This window comes from Lepisma saccharinum, chromosome 11 (assembly GCF_977018435.1).
Source record: "Lepisma saccharinum chromosome 11, izLepSacc3.1, whole genome shotgun sequence".
In the NCBI taxonomy this organism is placed as follows: Eukaryota; Metazoa; Arthropoda; class Insecta; order Zygentoma; family Lepismatidae; genus Lepisma; species Lepisma saccharinum.
In genome coordinates this window covers 29,947,360-29,973,480 of record NC_139239.1, presented here as the reverse complement: position 1 = coordinate 29,973,480, position 26,121 = coordinate 29,947,360, and positions in this window count along the sequence as shown.

Below are 26,121 nucleotides of genomic sequence, written 5' to 3'. Positions count from 1 at the left end.
ACCACTTTTGGCTAATCACAAATATGAATATGAGTGATGATATTGATGAAGAGACACTCACAAAGAACATGCGTAGGCCGGGATTCGAACCGGAAACCTCTGGCGTCTTAGCGTGCTGTGCAAAACACTCTGACACGAAGGTGGGTGGATGCCACTGTTTATTGTATCTTGAGAATGCTGATAAACATTTTAAAATAATTTTGTCAAGAGATCATACGATGTTAAGAGTTTTGAAACGAATGCTAAACATTTCCACTGGCACAATATTAGGTAGTTAGATACTAACGAAAAAATATATTTTTTAAATAAATAGTTTTGTGGGTTAGGTGGTAGAGCAGCCACAGGCTGAACTTCTACCACGAGGACTTTATCAACTTGTTTGACAAAAACTGTTTTTTTCTTTTAATTTTTAATGCACTTCACTGTTCTTGCGATAAATTACCCAATGCAGTGGTCATTAAAGATACGTCAGTCAATATTGCGTATTGTAGCATCACACAGCACGAGCAGAGGCACGAGCACGAAAAACTGGGTAGAATACTTCTGTCGTCTGCATCGGAAGTACAGCGCCTTGAATCGGAAGGCAGGAAAGGTCACATGGCCCCTAGAACCAATCAGGTGCTCCGCTCCGTACGCCAGCGTATGGCGAGAGCATTTCGCCCGTGCTGTAGAGATCCAAGCCACAAGGTTTCCCTCCTTCTCTCTGCCTACAGGAATGCATGGTCCTGTACGCCAAACCTAGCCGGCGTCCGGCAAGCAAAGACATTAGAGAAATGCTACAAGGAGAGCTGTTAGTTGAGCGTTGTAGACGGATCGCGAAAAATAGCTGTTATAATGCCATTATGCTCAAACATGTATATAATTAGTCACGTTTTACTTTATATTTACAGCATTTACGCATTTTTAAAATTTTAAATCAGGGAACGCCGGGCGTATGGGCGTATTAGGATTCTACGCTACTGCATTATACACATTGTACTTTTCACTCAGAATGTTATACAGTTGGCCACTAAGCAAGGAAATATTTTTCCACATTCCGTACAGAGTTTTAACAGGAGGAAAATAATTATCTACTAAACGATTAAATTGCTAATCAATATATTGATTGCTTTGTCGCCAAGGGCATTTGTTAAGCATTTTAAGCAAATAAATTGTGATTTTCCTCATGTTTCTTATAAACCTCAAATATACGTCATTTCTCGTTAATCAATATCTTTCACTACCAGTGGTTAACCCTACTTCAATACATTCGCTTTCCTCCGTGCAAGCTGAAGCTTGCCCCACCTCAGACCCGGAAGTAAAACCTCGGGACAGGTTATTTGCAGCAACCTATCACACGTCGAAACCTAAACATACGCGCAGACGATAGTTCCGTCGAAACGGGTTTATTCTGACAGATCTGTCTACCTTCAACATATCAATTATTTAATTTGTAATGTGTATACAAATAGTAACGCATGCAATAACATATATTTTATTTAATTTGTAATGTATAGACAAATAGTAACGCACGTAATAAGAGTTACGAACTCAATCGGTTGCAAACACTGAACATGCAAACTTAGAATGTTAGCTTCGCCATCTGCTGAGTCAGGTACGCAGAAGCAACAACGAAACCACGGGGCGAGTCGATGTCTGTAACGGCGGAATTCAACACTGTTATACAGCATGCAAAGTCACGGTTTTGTTTCATGCTGGTGTTGCTAACCGTACTTTCTTAACACTACGTAACACATATTCCGTACATGGTCTAAATTTGAGAGATCTTTAAATAGATTAAAAAGATTTGCTGATCATATGTCAGTATGGAATTATATTACCAAATTTATGTACCTTGATTTATTGATGTGATATCTGGCAAAAGTTCATGCAATTCAAATGGTGAAATTGTAGCAATATTTCATTACAAAGAATATTGTTTTCTGCGATGTACAGGCTGTCAGTTATAGCAATTAACTGCCATATCCAACGAGAACGTTTTCATAACAGACATTAGAATCATGTTGACTGCCGTAACCAGGGGCGTGCGTGACGGAAAATTTTTCGTCGGGACAGGATTGGGAAGGAAATATTAATATTCCTAACGTTCAGGACTGAAAAAAATTCTCAATTTGGAAATTTTCGAATTCTGCATACTATTTCCGCCTTTAATTCTTGTTTTTGCACTTCTGGAATAATGGTTGTTTATATCAAGAAATTTCAGACACTATAAGTGCAGAAAATATCAAGAATTTACCTCTTTCAAATAAGATCCTGTGGAATTTCTGGGCTGTTCGGGATTAGGCTACGAAGAGTCGAGAAATCATTTTTCGAAGTCGGGATCTGACCTTGCCCCGCCATATCGAATTATTACTTTTTTTTTTTACAGTACGCCTCGGCACGTAAAAACAGAAATCTGGGATACCATGAAGGACAGTAGATTAAGTGGTCTCTGACTCTCATTGATATCTGTGCATTGTGAAAAAGTACAAAAAGACAAGAAACTGTTCATCAACAAAGCGATAGCCTAGATGTTTATTAAAGGAAGGAAGGCGAATCCAGTTTCTATCTAAATAGTAGACTAGAGTATGAACTTGTATACAACGCCAAAGTATTTTCAATTCAATTTGAATTTTATGTTCTGTAAAGTAGTAATAATAATAATAATAATAAAAAGTTTTCATGACTAAAGGTGAAGATATGAAATCTTACGGAAGAGGTCAGCCTCGAGAATGGTACCACTAACCTCAAATGTACAAGCAACTAAAATATACTGCAAATTCTTTTGAATAAAATCTGTGAAACAACGCCAGTTGCTGCATAAACAAATTTTAACATTTGGCCACACAACTATAGTCCACGCGTTTACTTCTTTAACGTCGAAGAACTGAAGAAAGCCGCCGCCACGAACGTGGGTGGGGATAAAAAGCGGGCGAGTTGTTTTCGTCCAATCACACTAAACCTTCAGCCAATGGGCGCAGCTGTCATTCTGCTCGTCTACTCCACGTGGAGTCTCAGTCGCATGACTGCGGATTAGCTGTTGCCGTACTTTGCAACTTCAATGTGGAGATCGTGGGAAGGTGCTTGTGCGCGGAGGAACAAGGTGGCGTAGAGTAGATGTGTGGCAACACTGTGCGTTGAATGTGATTGTTGCAGCTGGTGGGCGCGCTCCGTGGAATTCAAAGCCAGCCGGTCGTTAACGTAGCTAGCTCGTCGACTTTTTTTTTTATAACACACCTACGTATACCAAAACGGTAGCGACAGAGGTTTGCAATCAATGCAAGAATAGAATCCTCTTCGCTCTCCACACTGAATTGTTCGCACAGTTGCATCATTTATGCAAAATGGTGTTATTCTTTTTTATTATATTCGCATGCAGTTCAAAAGGGCACAACGTTTGTGGCAAATACGAGCACTCCTCTACAACAAAACTATCATCTTTTAAAAACTTAACCAAATGTCACTTCTTAAGATAAAACTGTCCCATGACGTGGAAAGTGTGCATTTGTCCTTATATATCTCTGCTCTGTTCGACAATTTACATTGAGTACTATGGAGTACAATACAGTAAGTATAATTATTACAACATACTGAGAATCGTTAACAATTATGTTTTTCTAGTGAAACAACATTGTCAAAATTATGCACATGCGTTTAATATAATCCCAGCATGAAGTATTTTTCATTGTCAAGTGAGTAAGTGTTCCCCTGTGCATAGCACCACGCCATGAAGGCGTATAGGGGGTGTGGGGGTAACGCCCCACACTTTCTTGATCCGGTCGTGAGTGGGGGTGATGTGATCAGCATCACGCCCCTGACCGCCTTTACCCCCCAGGGTTTCCCCCAGGTACCCATGTTATTCGACGCTGGGTAGGCGCCGGGGCCGCTTCCACCGTTAGAAAAGTTTTTCATTGACGTTATTAATTTTGGAAATATATTCATATTATGTACCTTCATAATCACAAAACTCCGAAGCACAGAGCGTTGGGTGTTGGACTCATTATCTTATGGTTTGAATCGTGACTTGGGGATGGGTGTTCCTCTGTAAATTTCCACGTCTAGTCACAATGCATCCTCATCGTCATATTACTGAAAAGTGGTAGAAAAGCGACGTAAAACAAGAAAAATACCGTTTCCTATTTTCAAAACGCAGCTGAACATGGTATTTGACATCAGTTTTGACACCTCAATGGCAAACAAGACTACTAAATCTATACCTTTGAAAACAATATTAATTTAACAGCGCCCAATGCTTTCACGGGGGGCCGCGTTGTTTATTCTTTTCAATTTCTCTTGTTGTTGTTGTTGTTCTTTCGTGTTCGGTACCCTATCACTCCATCGTACCTTCCACAACTGACACACACGCATATGTACTTTCGAAGATTTTTGCGCTTAAATGAAACTACCATTAAAGCAAGTAAATATATTTCTAACTAACTAACTAACTCTCTAGCCTTCTTAAACCCGAAGGTTCATAGCTGCAGCAACACAGGCCTTCCATCTGTCCCTATCTTGAGCAACATCTATATACTCTTTTCCATCCCTACCGATTTCCTTTAAATCCATCTCAACGTTGTCCCTCCATCTTCGTCTTGGCCTTCCTACAGGTGTCTTACCATCAGGTTTCCCAACAAGAATCCTGTAAACTCCTCTTTCCTCTCCCATTCGTGCCACATGGCCTGCCCACCTAAGTCTTCTTGATTTAATTATTCTGATAATATCTGGACATGAATACAAATTATGTAGTTCTAAATTATGTAACCTTCTCCACTCACCTGTTTCCTCGTCCCTTTTAGGTCCAAAGATTTTCCTAAGGATCTTATTTTCAAATACTCTCAATTTGTGTTCCTCTTTCAATGTAAGGGACCAAGTTTCACATCCATATAACACTACAGGCAAAATTACGGTTTTGTATATTTTAACTTTTAGTTTCTTAGATATTAAACGAGAAGACAAAAGTTTATGAAGAGAGAAGTAACATCCATTTCCTGAATTAAGCCTACTTTTTATTTCCTCTTTAATATAATTTTCATTTGTTAATATTACTCCTAAGTATTTGAATTTGGAAACTAGTTCAAACGAGTTGTTATCAATAATTAGATTTTGATTATTACCTAACACTTGGTATCGGCCTGTAAGCATATATTTAGTTTTCTCTTTGTTAACTTCCAAGCCTATCTCTTTAGCAGTTTTGAAAAATATTTTAGCATTATTCTTAATAGTAATCACATCATCCCCTAGTAAGTCTACATCATCTGCATATGCTAACAACTGAGTCACACCATTTAATTTTCGTTAGTTTCTTTTACCTTCCTAACAGCATATTCTAAGGCAAAATTAAAGAGCAATGGAGATAATGCATCTCCTTGTTTTAACCCATCATGAATTGTAAATTTGTCAGACACATTGATACCCACACGAATATTACTTTCTGTTTCACTGGTGCATATTTTTATCATACTAACAAGCTTCTTAGGTATTCCAAACTCGACTAATATATTATATAATTTATCTCTTTTGACCGAATCATATGCTCTTTTGAAATCAATGAATAGCTGATGGACATTTTGATTATATTCCCACTTTTTTCCAAGTGTCTGTCTAATGTGAAAAATTTGATCTGTAGTTGATCTGTTACGTTTAAATCCACATTGATAATCACCTATAATTTCATTAGCATATGGGGTAAGTCTTGTTAAAATAATGTTAGATAATATTTTATATGTTGTTGAGAGTAGAGAAATTCCACGGTAATTATTGCAATTCATTTTATCACCTTTTTTAAACACAGGAACAATTATGGATTCTTTCCATTGTTGAGGGATTTCTTCTTTATTCCATATTAAACAAATTAATTTATGAATTTGACATATTAACGAATTTCCACCATATTTAATTAACTCAGCTGGTATTAAATCAATGCCAGGTGGTTTGTTATTCTTTAGCCTTTTAATAGCATCTTTAACTTCAGTCAAGTTAGGTTCTGGAACTAAAGGTTCTGCTGTGTGTACTTCATTTATAAATATATTTCATTCAAAGAAAACTAAAATGAGAAATATTACATTCTCACACTTGGCATGTATTGAGATTTGATGTGTTCTGAGGTTGGGAACACTGTCGATTTCTTCAGCCTGCAATTTTCGGTGGTTCAGGTACGAATGGCAGGGGAGATGTAGTATCCCCACTTTTGGGCGGATTAATACATAAAAGACTAAGATAACTGTCGTCGCGTTGTCGTGTACGTAAGTTTCTTGCAATATTTTCACTATAATGTGACGCGGATGACTGTTTCTTAACCATTTGATGTCGATTCTGGATGTTTGTGCTAAAAAGATTAGAAGAAACTAACCAGAAAGAGGTTTCTTTGAAGTTAAGACAAGATTCAGTTGACCCTTTAACTGTCCTTGAAATGTGAACGGGCTGGTTTTCGTAAGGTGTGTGCTATCAGCATCTATTGCACTCTTTCGAATTATATCGTGTATGTACACAAATGGACTGTACAGGTGAAGGTGAGACATTATTAAGCATTTTGCACACATTTGGTATAGTCTTAATAATGATGAAATAATGGAAAGTTCGTTTACATGAGCATGTGTGTGTTACCTTTCACCTGGCCCGTAAGTTTCACTACCACAAGTCTTGAGTAGTAATCGTAGTTGTTTTTCACATTGTCATTGTGCATTGTCTTAGCTTTTTCGTTGAACGTCTGTCCGTTGAACCTCCCCTTTAAATTCGTATTGTTCATTACAAGGTTGAAGAAAGGAGAGAGCTTGTTATTTTTATTGTTAATAGCAGAATTAAAGCTGCATTAGTTAGTATTCGAATTCAACCAAAAAAACAAACTGCAGGAAACAGTTTGTTTTCATGTTCTACAATTTAAACTAAAGAATAAATGGTTCCACAATTTCAAAAATTAGTTTCATGTGAGAGATCACGTCACACAAGAAGTTTACGAGTTAAATTTCACCTTAACGTTTAACGCTTTTTCTTGAATGAAATGAGTAAAATGATAATAACAAAATATAATAACTATTCATTTCAGTACACTAACTGTATAATGTGTAAAGAACTATAAAAAGCAGCTGTGCTTATCTGTTGGATCGAGTAGAACAATCTCTCCAAGGATATAATAATAATAATAAATTTGGAATATTTATTATTACTAGTAATTATAGTAACAACAGTCGTAAACATGATAATCATTGTCAGCCTTATTACGTTTATTTCTACCATTAAGGTTTGATCAGTAGCTGGACCCCCCTCTGCCTACAAAAATGTCATCGTCAATGTAAAGAGTCAGAAAGATTAAATAACATAAGTTGGTGTTTAGGAAATCTAGGTCAGCTTAACTCGAAAGGTTTGTAAATTGTTTTGGCGTTTTATCATGTACATTAATTTCAACTGAACTTCGTTAGTTAACAAGGGTCATAGTTATATAAAGATGCGAGATAAACACGCCTTTAAGGAAGCAGGCAAGTGTAATAGTGTAATGCAATCGAGCCGTTTGGAAGTAGGTGTTCTTTGTGTGCAAGGGCTCGTTGCGTAACCTTTTAGTCTTGTACATTGCTTTTCTATGTAAAAGGCAACATGCAATTGACGTACAAGAGATGAGGAAAAACGAAGGCTACATTCTGCTTCTCTACGGGACAGTAATTGCTTCATCAACTGACCTCGGCCCTGAGAAAAGCGAGTGCTGGTTTCCCCCCTTCCTTTGTTTTCTAATAGAATTCAGAAAAGACTCAGGAGCCGAATGCATCAACTCTGGTGTCTGTAAAGGATTGGTTCCTGTTTAGAAAAGGATTTAGTTTAAAATAAAAACCTTAGCAACCGTGTTGAAAATCCCTCCTACACCTTTGAAGCAAATTTCTTCCATAGAGATCCTTTCACCTCAAACACCCATGTAATCTTACATATTGCCTATAAAAGTCTTCCCCTCCTGTCGCGAGAGGAATTAGACAATAAATATGGTTCGAGCGGGAGAGAAGCAGGCTTGTTTCCACGACGGAGGGGAAATCAGGGTTGCCATCCGTTGGGGTTGGAAAGTAACCAAACCTAGTTACTTTTGTTCGTAGATTTGTCTATTTGCAATCGAATTTGTTAAGAATTAACAATTTACTGGAGAGAATGCAAATTGCAAAAAATGATCAATCATATTACTTTCTATTACAATGAACTTGTGAATTTTATGTCTGTCAGTATTCCGAAGTTAAGATTTTCACCTTCATTTTACACTGAATATTTAATATATAGTTATCGGTTTGTTTGATAATTTGAGCTTACGAATAGGTTTTTTATAGGTTGTCGTTCTCCTGAATTACATACTGTACGTACAACACAAGAATTTAGTAGTACTAGCGCAGCTTTGATGGTAGAATTAATTAGAAAAGTTTACACTTTCACTGTAAAGATTTACAAATTTTATTTATGATTCAATAGAAAATTCTACTTAAAAACAATCGAACAGATCAATCGACCTGCATGCTGCACAAAAATTGTGTATAATGAAGGGAATTGCGGCAATATAAATGAGGCGAAGATACAATAACTGTAGTGGAAGGCCATGCCCAAGTATTTTGTAAATGGAAATAATACATAGGGTGTCTACAAATGTTGTGTACAACTTCATAATCGAATAATATACTAGCCACTTAATTGCATTTGACCTTTAGTGGCACGTACACTATTAATCAACATTCCAGTTCTGTAGGAAATTCGACGTATAGCATACCCCGGTCAATTGTTGCAATGGCAATGACTCAACACGGTAGGAGAGAATAGAATTTGGTGCCATCTTCCTTCTCTAGTTTGCACACTTGTTTAATATTCACGTGCAAACCGTATCCTTTGAATTACATTAGGAATTAATAGCAACAATGATATCAATTTAGTCTCAGCTGCGTGTGTTACTAGACAAAATAGTCTTGCGACCAAAGATGTTCTATATGCATATTATCTGTTATTATTTATTTCTCTTATGAATTATTTACAATGGTTTATTGTGCAGTACGTCTATATTGAGTAAAATAGTATCACACACACTACATTAACAAAAAATGGAGAAGCAAGGTGGAGAATATTTAGGGTAAAAGTTAATTTCTTGTCCGTTTTGATTGATGATGTTTATTACTAGCTAACTATTGTATGTTCGTTCGTAATATCAATGCGTACAAACGTTATAATATGTTCGATATTTTTTTCACTAAGGACCCAAAATTTTATTGCGAGGGTTGGGGTGGGGGGTGTTTTTACATAAACTACACTACGGCACATCAACTTTCCATATATGGTGCTGCAAAATAGAAGTAGAAAAGAAATATCAATGTGTTTTGTAACAAAACCTATAAATAACGCCAAATACAAACAATTAGAAACGCCAAATACAAGTTCAGAGGAAAACAGTGATAGCTGTGTTAATTTAAAATAACTTCCATTCGTGTAGATGACAGAAATTATATAAATCTAAATTGGAAGAATTTTGAAATAAATTTCCTCACATGAAATATTAAATTGGACAGATTGAAAACATGTCAATGTCAAAAGAAAACAACAATTAGCTTTACAGTTTTTTGCAGAAAAGTTATTAAAATCAAAGATGAAGTACAGTTATTCAGTATCTCATGTATAATATGATGAAGCACCATCTAACGTTACGTAGAATAACTATCCACTCGAATAACAGGAGGTAGACAATTGAGATAATGCGTAATATTGAACTATATGATCTTGAAGAGACACTTAATTTATAAAATAATTATTTCTTACAACTGAACAACATGTACATTGGGATTCACAGGTATTGCTCGGCAAATTGTCCATGGCTATTTTCATTAATTTCTCTCTTGCATTCTACTTGTTTTTAAGGAATATATTTTTACGTATGGCTCTTTTTTCAAATTGCAACGATACTTCACACTGAATATATATTGTACGCGAAGGATGAGCAGACTAACACAATTTTTTAATTAAATTGCAAGTCCTCAGCGCTAAACTGGGTTTCATAATGTTATTATACTTACATTGCAAGAATTAAGCAACATAACTCAACTTCCAAAATATTATTTCACTTTATAACATTTGATATAAACTCCTTTTTCGATTTTTAACACAAGACATTTTTAATTCAATCTTCTTACATATATATAACAAAAACGAATCGGAATCAACAACTTAAAACAAATATCGACATTGATACAGCGTTCTTAATCTCAATAGTTCCCTGTTAATTTTATAAACTTGTACGCAATAGAAATCAAGTAAATATTAGTTACTTGTGAATGTAGAAGACAGTCACAAAATCTTGAAGCTCTCACTGGGTAAAATAAAGTGTGTGAACATGCTGATGGACAATTTGCTTGCTAATACTTATGCATCCCACTGTACACCATTGCCTCACAACATCATATCAAAAAAAGTCACAGAATATGTGCCTGTTTATATCTGGCCAACACCATTTAGCCATCTTTATACTCTTAACACAATGTAAGCGGTAGATGGCTCCGTGGGGGGAAGGGGCAGACGTTGTGAGACTCGTGCCTCCACATGTAAATCCTAGCATGCAACGAAGACATGAAGGTGCTGAATAACGAATGTGGAGATTAATGAGTGTGTGTGTGTGGGAGAGGGACAGTGAGAGTGGCTGGTAGTGAAAAGGTTAATGAAGCTCCCAGCCAGTATAGACCAGAAATGGTTGAAGTTATTCAAGCACATGTATATGATGGGACCCGAAAATCGTCTTGTGTTTGCAGCGCACATGAACCGGGAACAAGACCAAAGAAAGGGAGGAGTAGAACCTGGTAGGGAGTAAAAGGGAAACAATAAACACAGGAGGAAAGAATGGAACAAAAGATAGAGAGGCCTCGCTTATATTAGGCTCAGCCAGAAACTAGAAACGTTAAATAATGTTGATGACATTGTGCTAGGCAATACTCTCATGGACCCTTCTACAAAAGTTAGTTGACTGTCCCGCAAAAATGAAGGTATGGTGTATAGCGCACGTGACGTAGGGAAATTTTGTTCTTCTTCATCATCTTGAAATGATGTCCGATTATGTTTAAAGGTAATACCATTTTAAACCTTCCAGGTATCTCTATGTGTAGAAAGAATTTTATCCAAATAGCTCTAAATTTACGACAGACATGGTGATCACAAAATTGGCAAGTTGATCCTCTTTGCCCCCCCCCCTCCCCCCGTCTATTCCGGCTTGCTACATCACGAACTACAGCATCAAATTGTGGCGTAAGTTATGCTATAAGATTCCTGTGAGTTTTCGTTTCAAAAGATCAAAAATAAAATTGGGATAAGGCATCGAAATTGCCTGTTTTGAGTATTTAGCTCACGAATAATAACTCTCACTTCACTTCTAAATGTTAGATTTTGTTCAGGTTTGCTAAGGTTAGGTTTCACTTAGGTTTGGTTGTTATGTTATGATGTCTTCATCTTCACTAGTTTCCTAGTATATTTCAAATCCCATGCTAATGTCACTGTTTACAAACACTTTCAAGTGTAGGTTCAGTTTCAATGCAACCGATTATTGACAATAAAACAGACTTAATGGTTTTTTAAATGATTCATACAAAAGTTAGTCCTCGTTTCTTATCTTTTAACAACCAATTCAATTTTGCATAATGACGTTATGAACTAAGAAGGTCCCCCTAGCTTACAAAATTCATGTAAATAAAAAATAAAGCTTACAATAAATACTCTACTTATGGATCGTGTAACCCCTAGATTATTATTTTATGTTACATTCGAGAGACATTTACTGCCGGACAATTTGCCACCAGATAGTTTTTCAACTGAAAATTTGGTTCCGGACAATTTGCCATCGGATAATTTGCCACCGGACCATTTTCCACCGGATATTTTAACACCAGATAATTTGCCACCAGATAATTTACAATTAAGAAATATTATAGATACGAGGTGTGACTAGAAAAAACCTCGGATTGATGTTACTGTCGACAAACGACAAACGCGTCAAGGTCAAGCATTGCATGAGTGTATAACGTGATATCCTGCCTATCCACTGTGTGATTTTCCAGGATGCGCGGCGCTCAATTCCGCTGTAGCTTGTGGACGAAGTGAACCGTATGTCTGTGCTCAGTCGGAAAAATATTAAGTGTGAAAGTGAAACAGCTAATCAATGTGAAGTTCCTTATGAAACTCGGAAAATCCGCCACAGAAACTTATGGTTTGTTGAAGGAAGTATACAGAGATGAGTGTTTATCACGCACGCAAGTGTTTGAGTGGTTTCAAAGCTTTAAAGGTGGACGAGAAGTGATCGCGGACGACTCGCGTCCTGGACGGCCTTGCACGTCAAAAACGGAATCAAACATTGCAAATGTCGGTGAATTGATTCGAAAAGATCGTCGCTTGAGTATTCGAGCTATTGCAAAACAACCAATATTATTAAATTACGGTGCTGACGACCCTACGTGAGCGGGTAAGAAGACGACGATCTGATTTGTGGAAAAGCAAGTCATGGATTCATCATCAGGACAATGCTCCTATCCACACTGCATTGTCAGTCAAGGCTTTTTTGGCCAAGAATGGGATCCCAGTGTTACAACATCCACCCTATTCGCCGGATATCACTCCATGCGACTTTTTTTTCTTCCCGAAGGTCAAATCAGCACTGAAAGGAACCAGATTTACGACCGTAGAATCTGTGAAAACAAAAGCGACTGAGGTCATGAACATGGTTTCAGAAAATGATTTCCAGCAATGGAAGATTCGTATGGAGCGGTGTATCGAAAGTGCAGGGGAGTACTTTCAAGGGGATAATGTTCGTATTGTACAAAATAAGCAATAAAAGATTCTGTAGCAACAGTCCGGTTTTTTTCTAGCCACACCTAGCAGATGCAAAGAAAATTAAATACCTCAAAGTCAATTTATTCAAGGGTGATTGACACATTATATTTTGAATTCTTAATCGACTATATACAGGGTCATCGAGAATGATTGCCGTGATTTTAAACTGTTATTATAAAAGAAGTATTTAATGGATATACACGTGTGGTATCTTAAATGTTCAGAAAATTTGAATGTTTCGTGTGACTTTGTGTGACCGTGAGGCTTAAAACAGCGCATGCGCGGGAGCACCTTAAAGAGGGTCGCTGCAGCAATTCGTATCAATCCCTAAGATTATATGTTTATTTTATAAAAGCCTCTCTGAATGCTTCACGTTGGCCAGGGCATTAACTTGTTTTTCTCAGTTGTCTCAGGTAGTTTCTTCTGCCTATGGAGTCAGCGGTTTGCATAGTGGCAATTAAAAACACGATTCGGCATGGAGGAAGAGCTCCATGGCCTAGGGATATAGAGGTGAGACAAGCTGAGAGGTGACTGACTTTGGATTGGAACTGAGAAGGGAGTGGAGGTTAGGAGCAGTGGAGCAGAAGTAAGACGAGGCTCTGGTCAACCGATAGAGAAGCCAACAGAGGACTTTGTATATTTTATTCATCGTAATTATCTTCATTCATCAGATAGACAGGTAACTATCCTAACACCCAGCCATGATTCAGGTTCAAAGGTTCAGAAAACCCAACGAGTCACGATTGTCTTTTCTGGTTGATTAATTCCTAAATCTTATTTGTACCTTTCGTATTGCCAAGCGTTAACTCGTCATGCCAATAACGAGTGCTCTCATCCGAGGATGAATGATGAATAGCGTACATCACCCAACAATTAATTGCGAAGTGACTGGTTCTGATCCCATCATTCTTTAGAATGATACGAATTGCAACTGTAACTCTGGACACGATTCAAAAGACGTGGCAGGAGATTGAATACCGTCTAGACATCACCAGAGCTACAAATGGTGCCCATATGGAAGTGTACTGAGGTAACTCTAAAACTTTAAATTTTTCTGAACATTTTAAGACGCAACACGTGTATATCCATTAAATACTTCTTTTATAATAACAGTTTAAAATCCCGGCAATCATTCTCGATGACCCTGTAGTTTCAGTCGTTCCCATGCCCAACCTAACCTAACCAAATTGTTCGATAGCAAACTGTCTACTTAAATTTTTGGTGGCAAATTGTCCGTACCCCCATCAAAAACATCGACAGAAATAAAAAATTAAAAATGAAAATAGACCCAACACTAAAGGAGAATACTCGGAAGGTGGTCCGATAGATCAAATAATTACACATTACGTGCCACCTTATTGGGCCTGGTCGATTTTATTTGTCTTCCAAACTGCCAACATATTTCTGGTAACCGATCAAGTGACTCGACAACCTTGCATGGAGTCAGCGAAAACAGAATGCACCTATTCCGAGGGATGTGCAGAGAAGGGTGCTCCAGGGTGGAAGTGGAAGAGTGATGCGTTGCTAGGTAACACGAAGATGCCCAAGGGGAGATGTGAATGAAATGCGAGGGAAGGTTGTACAGGAGAGTTATTTTTTCCTCTCTTTCCTCTCCCCTCCTTCCTTTCTTCACGGAAATCGCTGTGTCAACACGGTTTGGACAAGATGTAGTCGAGGAAATCAAATCTTCTAGCCGCTCTGTGACATGTATGATACATCATTCAGAGATAATACTGATCCCCTTCCAACCCCCGGGGGAAGGTACGATTGTCGAGGAATAATAAAAAAAAATCTCCCGTCTCCACGTTGTCCGGCATAGCAACTAATAGCTTCACCTGGAGATAAATTAAACGTAAAATAAAACAACTCTCGCAGAAAGTGTCAGAAAGTTGTAGTTGATCTCGGCTCAAGTTTCAGATATGCAGGGTCCTCATAAAGTCGGAAACAAACCGGGCCGGCGTAGCAAAACGAAGTGCCGAACAAGCAAAAGGAGAATAAATGGAGCAAGAAGAAAACGTTACCGCTATCCCTGCAATATTGCCACCCTATTAAATTAGTTACTGTCATTTTGCATAGAAATGAATCTAAGCATTTCTTGCTTGCTTTGCTTGGAGTAAAATCCTTTCTGTTAGAATCATATCAAATGAATACCTGTTGCTGAGAAGTAGTTATTGTATACGATTTCTTCATGTTGGTGTAAATGATGTAGGCTACAGCCAACGACAAGGCAAATTGTCCATCGCTATTTGCATTATTTCCTATTTTACATCGTGTGTTCTTTTTAAGAAATAGAACAGATTTATTTTGATGGAAGCATATGTTACCCTATACTTATTGAGGTGTTTATCTCCATACATGATCGTCACATTATGAAAAACAGGCTGCATGATTCTTGTGATGAACAATTTGCATCTCATTACTTTTGCCGTTGGATGTACGTATTAATATGAGCTGGGCCGTTTCGAAACTCCGCAACAGCCACGCCTTTTAATGACGTCATTATGGATGCATTAGGAAACGTATAATATTCTCAGTATTGGTATAGTTGTAAAATATTAGTTTGTCTTCATGTTATATTATGTATCAAGCACATGGCATCATGTTGTTAATGCTGTTATTATATTACTTTTACTTTAGCATATTGTGCTTGAATTGGAACATAAATTTAAATGATAGGGAAGGGGGATTAAGTAAATTTAAAACTTCAGTATTTATACTGGTGTAAAGTTTCTACCTATTTGGGAATGACAGCAAATTTCAGGATGAGAAATATATATCTCACTTTCTGGGTTTGGTTGACCTTATCCACTTCCCACCCCGTGAAATGCTTGCGTTCAAAGTATTCCAATAAATGATATTAATGAAACAAAATCACACATTGTACTTGATTAATTGCAGTTCTTCGTGATATTTTAACTATACTATGGTATAGTTTTGACACAGACATATTATTATGTGATTAAGTAGGACCCAGCTAGAGATGAATTACCACCAATATGCCCGAGTTATTATGTAAGAACAAAGCAAATACATTTAACAAAAGTTGATAAAAATATGACTCATGGCTAATATTGTGCTTGTTTTTCCGGTTATATTTCCAAAACAAGAGTTAATGTCAAATTTAAACAGAAGTAAAATTGAATGCTAATTCTATTTTAACAAACATTTATTTGTTAAAATTGTACTAAAATATGATTCTCCGTTCCGAGGTTAACTTTCTTGTATTCTTGTAAACTTAGTCGTCTATTCGGATTACCCGACATCCGTGGCGGAGAGGTTAGCACAGAGCACTACGATGGGGTTCGAATCACGGCCCGCGCATGGGTATTCTTTACGAGTGTCCCTCCATCAATTTCATCATATCATCAGGGCCTCTCCGATGGCGCAGCGGTAGCGTCTTCGATAGCCGGTAGAGGCACATAGTGGTTCGGATTCCACTTTAAACTGTAGGTCCAGTCCCGATTAGCCTCACTGTGCATAAAGTGGACTTAAATACCAACTCAACTCAACTCAGCATATCATCACTCATCGTCTTCTTCGTGATGAGACAAAATCGGCAGAAATGCGCAATATAAATAAACCAATTACTAGGATTAGTAGCAGATTCGGTGCTTTCTCTCTTGGGGAATGGATAAGAGACAATAGATGGTATCCAGACGTGGTTGAAACGAAATAGTACCATCCGAAACATCATTGTTATACCTTTCGGGTACATTTTGTAAGTTAGTCCCTGTAACGTGCAATTCTTGCTTCTCTGATTCTCCACTACGTCTAGCCCTCACCTCTTGCTCCGACTACACACAAAACATTAACAACAAAATCCGTAGGGCAATTAAAACACATAAAAAAAGTACCTTAAATATCGTAGGATATAACAGCTGATAGCTATATAGACAGGCATTTTGATATTTCCTCAAATCTTAAAACAACGCCTGAATACTTTGAGATATTGTGCGGCTTATTACATATTTACCAAAAAAGGGTTAATTTTGGCCTGTAGCTGAAGAGATTCCCATCGTATTATACCTGGTCCCCCATATACGAGAGAGTAATGTCTGGACTCTTTGTAGTCATGAAAATTAACATTTCGGTGTCAAAAGAAGAACGCTGAAAGGTATGTAAGTTTCCCACCTGAATTAGCCGACTGGCATAATATGAAAAAGGCGTGAGAGTGCGAATGAAAGATAGAAATTATTATCCCCATTGGCTCACTGTTACAACTCGTACAGCGCCTTGAATAACAGTGTGGAAAACGACCCAAGAATCTGGTTCCCGAGACGGATGACAACATAGATGGCAGTGCGGCTGCTAATTTTCTTGTAAAAGTAATGCGGCTTAGTTAGTTTTTGGAATATATTGTGTAGATTTGTTTGTCTTGAAAGACGGTACGTGAATTAATGGAAACAGTTATATTTGTGGAGTGATTTGCAGTCACGAAATGGCATTAATTTGGAAAGAAAAGTAAAATAAAATTAATAAATAAATAGCATGCGTAACACTAGAAGAAACATCTAAAAGTGATTCCGGACGTCAGGTGTTGGATTGTGTACTAGAGTTTATTTTTCTATGTTATTAGAGTATAAATAGTATCCTGAATGCCGACAAACTACAAGTGTCGCTTGGAAGCGAGCAGTCGGTAATCAACCAATGCAGCCTTTCGAACCGTAGGGACAAAAGCTCTGACTGCACCGTTTCCTCAAGGAGATTTTAGACCAAAACGACACGCGACAAACGATACGAGGATTTCACACCAAAGCGACACGGGTCCTTCGATCCAAGGCAACTTTCATACCAAAGCGACACGCGATACATGTCGCTTGGAAACGAGCCAATTAAGAGCAACATTCCACATCATAGCGGCATGACGGGCAGCACAGGCCAGCGTTCGGTTGATGAAATCCTCAAGCGATAAGTGTCGCGTGCCGCTAGTCGCTTTGGTGCGCAATCTCCCTACGCAAGACACTCATTGCATCGCGCATGCGCGAACAATAAACCACGGCAACATGTTGCAAGCTATTGAGGAAATGACCCAGTGTGAACGACACTTGTCGCCTTGATCTTGATCTGTTGTTGTAACGTGCGGTTTATCGTGTCGCCTAGATCTGTTGTTCGCACATTTAGAAGCAAACGCTTGCTAATAGACTGAAGGCACCATGTCGCTTGTCACTTAGTTGGGAACTCTCCCTGTGGCGCGTCGCTTCGGTCTGAGCACCCTTCCTTTAAGGAGCTTTCCGACCGAAGTAACAAGTAGCTCGCGAATACGCCTTATGAACGTGTCGTTTGCTGTTTGGACCCTCATGCGCAATAAATGTTATTTTACAGTCTGGAAGTGTCTGTGTCACCAGTCACATCAGTGTGAACATCCCGTGTCGCTTATCCAATATAGTCCGTACTAATAAAAGAATCAAATGTCATATATTCTCTTTTCAAAATCGTCGGAACACCGTTGTTATTCTCCAATCCACTGGCGCCACCTCTATTTATATCAGGGACACCACTAAACTTACACTTTAAGGGTTCGAATTCTCATTGAAATTGATGTGAAATTTATTTTTCTTATTTTTCGTCTATTAAATACAAATGAAGATTTATTGTCAGTTTCAGATGTCTCGGTGGAATGCTCCCATAATTTTAGAAGTTAAAGAGGAGGGCAGTTAGTATTTTCTCCTATATTCACAGTGTAAGCCTATAGTTAAATTTAGAGCTATCGCGGAGGGCAATCGCCCCTCCGCCCCCCTTTAATCAGTTCATTATTAGCAATTATGTCCCTCTCAGGAATAAACCTATTTTTTCACTAGAATTATTACACGAACATCCGCTACTATGTTTCAAGAAAAATGGCGCTTCTTACTGGCTATGATAACTGATAAGCTATCTTTTATGTAATGACAACTCTACTTATCAGATGAGTTTAGTATAGTTACAAACGAAAAAAGATGGACACAGCAATCCAAAATGTCACAGTTTCAGTGGCGGCGATTGGGTTCCAAAACGGGGGGGCAAGGACAGTTTACTTCCCTTTGTATATAAGGTTTAGCATAGTGCAGGGACAAAAGTGTCAAAAAGTAGGGGGGCAACTGCCCCCAACGCCCCCCCAAATCACCGCCAGTTTGAAGTTTTATATTTACATCCATTTCAGGAAAGATAACCTTGCTTTTACCCGCTAGGGTGAGCATCTGATTCGAGAAATCTATCAGTGTTCACCTACGAGTCAATTTTTTTAAAATGCTTTCAGCATGTCATTCCATATTTTTTTAATTTGAAATATCTTCGTTCATTTACTCATGTTTATTTAGCCCGAAAAAATGAGTACGGCGGGTACTCGTGATAAACATCCCTATACAAAATAAGCGTGGTTGAATAGCAATACAAGTCCTACCCCGTGCTTATCTCCATAATATGCTGGTGATATCGAACAAAAATGAGTTGTTTCACGACGTAGCTTCAACAACAACAAAGGAGAATGTGAATTGATGTAACGGCGAGGAGGAAAAAATAATTTCATCTCTGGCCTAAATCAGGTTCAAAAACTATTATTGGCTCTTTTTTTTTTCAGTTACACTTTTTCCGCTTGTTTTTTTTTTTTTTACGTTGGTGAGAGGTATGGTATGAATAAGCTAGCTGGGCTGATAATGAGAGAGGACGAATGAGAACAGATACATTTGATGTTATCCCCACGGAGTAACTTTTAATAGGATCGTCCGTCACGGGTGATAGAAAATGCAGGGCATCGTACGTGAATGTTACAACAGTTGGGCATTTGTTAAATTGCTCCCCGCGGATCCCTCAACAGCTATTCTCATGAGAGCGGCGTACGTCATGGTGCTATCTCTCTCTCTCTCTCTCTCTCTTTTTGACAGACTAATCAGATCAGAGCTGAAAAAATACTCTAATGGAACACGTCGGTGGTGTACGTCAGGAAGAGGTGCTGTTATGGTCGTTAGGTGAGTGTGTAACACAGTCGCAGTCTGACTTGGCTGTGGTCCACCAAGGAAAGACCTCACCCCACCTTGAAGTCCATCACGCTGTACATTTCCAGTGATTGGTAGTATAGTCGACGCGCCAGCTACATTAACGACCGGCTGGCTTTGAAGCACACGCAGCGCGCCCACCAGCTGCAACAATCACATTCAACCCACAGTGTTGCCACACATCTGCTCTCCACATGTACTCTACGCCACCTTGTCCCTCCGCGCAAAAGCACCTTCCCACAGTCTTTACATTGAAGTTGCAAAGTACGGCAACAGCGTATCCGCAGTCATGTGACTGAGTCTCCACGTGGAGTAGACGAGCAGAATGACAGCTGCGCCCATTGGCTGAAGGTTGAGTGTGATTGGACGAAAACAACTTGCCCGCTGTTTATCCGCACCCACGTTCGTGGCGGCAGCTCTCTTCAGATCTTGGACGTTAACCAATTAATGCGTCATCTATAACACTAATTGTTTCTTGATGAATTATAATTGTAATTAGTTACCTTAAAAGTAAGTTGCTCTCACTGGAACAGAGTTACTTGTTTCCAATAGAAAAAACGTTATCAGCAGTTACTTCGTGTCAATTCAATTGCCTGACTAGGGTTTTAACCTGGTTGCGCGTTACACTGACCACTCCACCATCAGCTGACCATGGAATAACTACACTCTGTTCCGCGAATCTCTGGAGCAAGCGAAGGAAAACAAGCCTCTGCGCAAACAGTGACTCGAGAAGGCTCGACCAATGAATACGTGCGAGGAAACTGGATTGCGTGGAGGGGGAAGCCACTTATTACCAGCCTTTCCAGCAGCGTGTACTGCTTCGCTCCAATCACACTGACTCCCTTTATCTACCGTTATGCGCGGCTTTGCTCCAGAGATTCCCGAGATAGATTATAGTAACCAAACACTGTCGTAACAGTGACGTCGTTGCTGGATAGACAAGTATGGGCTCTGGCCCACAGTGAATTAGTCTTAACTCGCGCTCACTCGAGTCACGCTATCGGTCGCGGGTGAGCACGCCTCTCACTCTTGCTTTTCAGGCATGTTTCACCGTATTTTAATTTTTTAAAATTTATTTTTTGTACTTGTAATGATCTGTTTATTATAATCCTTCTTATTCATTACATATTTGTTTCAAAATGTTTATTTGTTTTCAAACAGCGTAGAATACACCATTGAAGCCAACAAGCTTCAAACAAAAAGCGCATGTTCCTCTGAGGTAGTTCCATCTGATCTCCAGAAATCTGATATGATATAAAACCATTGCGACACTTATCGAATTTTCTATTCACAAGAACATATACGTACAAAAACTCACTTGCAACAGGTTAGACCTATTGACTAAATAATGCACAAATGTAAATAAAAAATATATATAACGTAATCAGTTACGTATGATCTCTGCACTGACTCTGACAACACTATTTCCACAACAATGGTCTCTCTTATAATACCGTTTACGTCAGCTCATAAAAATGTGATCAGGTCGCTTGTGAAACTCTAAAAGTCAGCTAGAGAGCACAGCAGGCCAATATTTTAAATACTGTTAAAATGGCAGTTCATTAAAATTTAAAGTGAACCCCGCCCTTACCCGCGACCGATCGCGGGTTAAACCAGTCAAAATAATAGCTTGCATGAGAAATTTGCAGAATTACTTAGGAATTGATGAAGGAACACACAAACACCCATGCCCAGGCTATGACTCTAACCCAGGACACCTGACGTCGTAGCGCGCTGTTCTACACACTCCGCCGCAGAGGCCGACTTCACGATTAGTCAAAAGTGGCAGAAAAGTGAAGTAAAATAACCAAAATGAATCCAAATCAATTGTCCACCCCTACAAAGATAAACTTGATGTTCAGAACTCATTACAAATTTTATAATACCATGATGATTGGGGAGCGTTACACATAAGAGTTAAGCCTTTCATATTAGAATTTATGTTATCAAGTCCTCAGATAATAAATATAACATCCCAGAATGCTAAATTCCACTTTCGAAATACTCTTTCTCGCCATTCTCCTCTGTCCATTTTTTCTCCAGCTCCATTGTTCCTTATATGACCTCATCTCGATCTCAGGTTTCAGTTTTCGCGAGGGCAATCTCCCCCTCCCGTCTCTTCAACTTCCATTCCACGGCTGATAGGAAGTCCTTTTGTCGAGCGCCGCTGACGGCAGTTTTATGAACCATTTGCATAGTTCAACGGAGAACGTGACAATGTCCCTGTGTCGTACACGAGGCATTTCCAGGGTTACTGTCGTAAGAGGGCTAACATTTAAGGGCGGTGATTTTCCCGAATTAAGCGCTCCCCGGTTTCTGTTCTGTCAGATTTTTAAGTCGATATTTCTCTAACTTTTCTGTGATGTTATGGACAACATTTTCTCTTATTTGTGCATTCGTACTCTTTAGATTTCATATTAAAATCTGATTCGATACTACATTATAATTCTGCAAATATTATTACAATATAACCTGATATCTTTGCAAATGCATATGTGCTCTAAAATTACCAAAGTATGACCGAAAAACTAAAAATATGAATATAGCCCCAAAAATTTATCAAAATATAACCTAAGAACTGAAAATTTGAATATTTCCCCTAAAATTACCAAAGTATTCCCTGAAACTCGAAAATATGATTTTATGTCCTAAATTGATAAAGTATAAACCTCAAAGTGGACATGTCCTTCCCGGACTTATAAACAGACTGTTGAAGTACACCATCCCGCCTGACAGATATTAATCTTGTTGCGGGAAGTTGAGAGATTAATGGAAGTGCATGAGAGAAAAATTGTGCTGTTACTGTGATTTTTTGTGAGTTTCGTTATGATGTACAACTTTGGTTCTTTTTAAATTGCATAATCAAGATAAATAGATTCTGAATTCATATGTTAAAACGTAAGTTCTGTGTTTTTGTTTCTATTTACTGAAAATCTTAATGTTTTCCCGTGCCCTGGGAGGTATCATGCGTATACCAATATACAGTCTCATGTTGCTCATTCTCAATTTGTATTGAGATAAATATATTCTAATGGCTATTAATATCCTATGGTTGAACCTGGCACGACCGTGTCAAATTGATAATAAAATGAAAAATATTTCTAAAAATTTACAAACTCTGCCTTTTATTAAGCATTTTAAGGAATCCTGGGTTCCATACCTGGTGGAGGTACACAGTGGTTCGGATACCACTTGAAAGTGCGGATTCAGGCCCGATTAGCCTACCTGCTCAAAAAGTAGGCTTGAAATAACAAAACTTCAATTTGAAAAAATCGACCCCCCACCCCGGTTTGGCAGTGCCTTCAAAAAGCCTTCAATATCACATTAATAACGCACATTTGTGGATCCGAGACAGATAAAGTTTTGTCAGAAAGAAAAGGTCAGATGAAAAACTATTTTCTTCTCGCGGTAAGTGTAAAGTTCGTGACCGTGACGAAACTCACATAATAATGACAATTGCTGTAGCATGTAGATGACAATGTGAGTGTACTATTTTTGGGTCATGTTAGTAATGTAAATGTTACCTTCGGTCTGAAATCGACATCGTGTGAAAAGGTTTTGGGGCACCACTGAATGGGGTCGAAATTTGATACAATTTAATTTCACACAAATCGAAGCATGTTTTAGATACTGTAATTCACTCTATCCACTTAAAGTAAAATAGCTAACCTAACGGAGAGTGTATAGTCGAGGGCAAAAATATATTTCTGGTAAACTCCAAGCTACAGTCACAGGCAATGAAAATTGGTTACGTTACGTTCCCCATGCAATCTCGCTGACAGGCTTCTGGCAGGGAGTGGAAAGATTTCAAGGGATGTCGACGATATACATCTTACCCCTCGGCCAAGCGGTTGAGTGTAGACACCCGGCGACAGAGCACGGAGTCCTGAGTTCGACAGCCCAAGGTCTTCTTGCCCGTGGCAGGCGACGAAGCACAAGCTGGTCTTGGACAGATAGCCCTTGATTTTTTGGATTGATTGGATTGAGTTGGTGTTTTAAGTCCACTTTATGCACAGAAAGGCTAATTGGGACTGGACCCACAGTTTAAAGTGGGATCCGAACCACTATGTGCCTCCACCTGGTATCGAACCCGGGACCCCTTGTTTACAAGGCGATGACGCTACCACTGCGCCATCGGAGAGGCCCTAGATAGCCCTTGAGAAGGCTATTCGAGTGGCGGCTGGCCTACGGCTGTGACTTGCAAACCGTGGTACTGAGGCTGGTCAACTCGCATATGAACTGTGCGGTTGCCTTTGGGGAAAGCTACGTCTCGGAGTCCCGAGCCGAGCTTGAGACCTGAGAGAGTGAGTTGATCTACGCCTGGTAGCTGGTAACTTTCGTGAGGTGCTCCTGAATTCTCAAATTTGACTGACTCCCGAATTCTGGTGCCTATCTCTTTTAAGCTGCATGCTCGGCTCTTCCGTATTTGCCAGCCGATGACGGGTTTCTTTCAACGAAGTATACAGTCTCCTGACGTCATGTGCTTCCGCTATTTGTGGAATGTTACCTTGTGTTGTAAATTGTCGCTTGACCGAGCACCGATGTCTGGAGAGAGATTTTACCTTTTTGCAGAGTCTCCCTTGAATCGTTCCACAATATACACTATATACCAAAACGTAATTGGGCACCTATGATGGTGGTTAATTTAGTATCTAATTTGAATCAATTAGTATCATTTAGTGGGACCACTGGTGGTTGTTCGTGGCACAATGAATACAATACTAGGCAATGAAATGCTCCCAACCTTGTAGCGTTTTAACGGAATGGACCCCTGTCACTTCCAGGATGACAATGTTAGGTGGCATGTTTCGGAGGCTACTATGCAGTGGTATGCCGACAACAATGTTCACCGATTGGTCTGGCTTGCACAGAGTCCTTATCTCAATCCCATAGAACACCTTTGGGAGGCATTGGACTGGCGGGTGAGGTCTTGGGAGATGCGGCCAAATTCCATTGTCCAACTGAGTGAGATCTTGCAAGAGGAATGGCGACACATTCCAATGGACGTCCTCCACAAACTAGTCGAGAGCATGCCTGACAGAGTGGCTGCTGTTATAGCAGCAAGAGGTGTCTCCACGAGGTTCTAACAGGGTTCGCACCACCAGACAACCATTTTGTACACGTGCCAAATTACTTTTTGGTAGATAGTGTATATACACTCCTCACAAAAAGTTTGGAATATTGTTATATTAGACAATAGGTGATAGACACGGGCATGGAATGCAACAATACATGATACCTGTCGGTTGGACGTTCTCGTCCTTTCGTCAACATATTCCACCGTGCATATCACCTATTGCCTAACATAATAATGTTGCAAACTTGTTGTGCCTAATATAACAATATCCCAAACTTTTTGCGAGGAGTGTATATATATATATATATATATATTACATCATATCTCATTTTGCATTCTCCCTTCTTACCTTCACACACACACAGACACACACATACATGTTCACATAATTGTATCAGAAAATCTAACCGTGCACACGGTTTCAGAACGTGTGGAGACCTTCATTAAGGAATATGTGATTTTGGCATTAAAAATTTCACTCGTCTCTCAAATTTTTTGTAACTGTCCTTGCAAATCAAATTCCCGTGTTGTTCTAAGGAACGAAAAGCAAACTTTTCCGAAGACCCCAAGGGACAGTTGGACTTTCGGAGCCACGTCGGTTTTCATGTTCTTTTCTTCTTTCTCTTTCTCTATTCAATGCGGAAAATTTAAGAGTTGGAAAAAGGGGGGGCTGTGGGGGTTAGATCAAGAGGAAACAGAAGGGTCTGTTTGTCTGCATCAGATGTCCGGCCAATTTCCGGCCAATCAAACTGACCATCACGTTCCTTGAGCTAAACGAATGGTCGGCTCGTGGATTGTTTACAAAATGTCCTAAACTAACGTTGGGATGCACCGTACGCGGGAGGGAAAAATTCGGGACATTCTGAAACGTTCCCAGCATTAAATAACAGTATAATTTCTTTTTGAGCTTAGCTTCCCTTAGCTGTGTTCATTTTGCAATGGCTTAGCCCGAAGCTTATGCTCGTTCAGTCAGAGGAAAAATCGGGTTAAGGTTTAACTCTGGGCGACATAATGTTGAAGTAACTAGAACATAATACATCAAAATTCGCAGTAAAATCAATAGAATAACATGTCAAAAGTCAACAAAAATCTACATTTGGAGAGTCCAGAAACATCGTCCAAAATTCCAGGAAAACTTGAAAAAATCAGTAACTCGAACACGATGTATTTTATGGGAAAAGGAAGAGAAAAAAGTAGCTAAGAGATATCCACCCTCCTCTACAATAAGGCCAATTGGAAATAATTAACCTATCTGAGCATAAAGTAGGCTCTGATTTTTAGAAA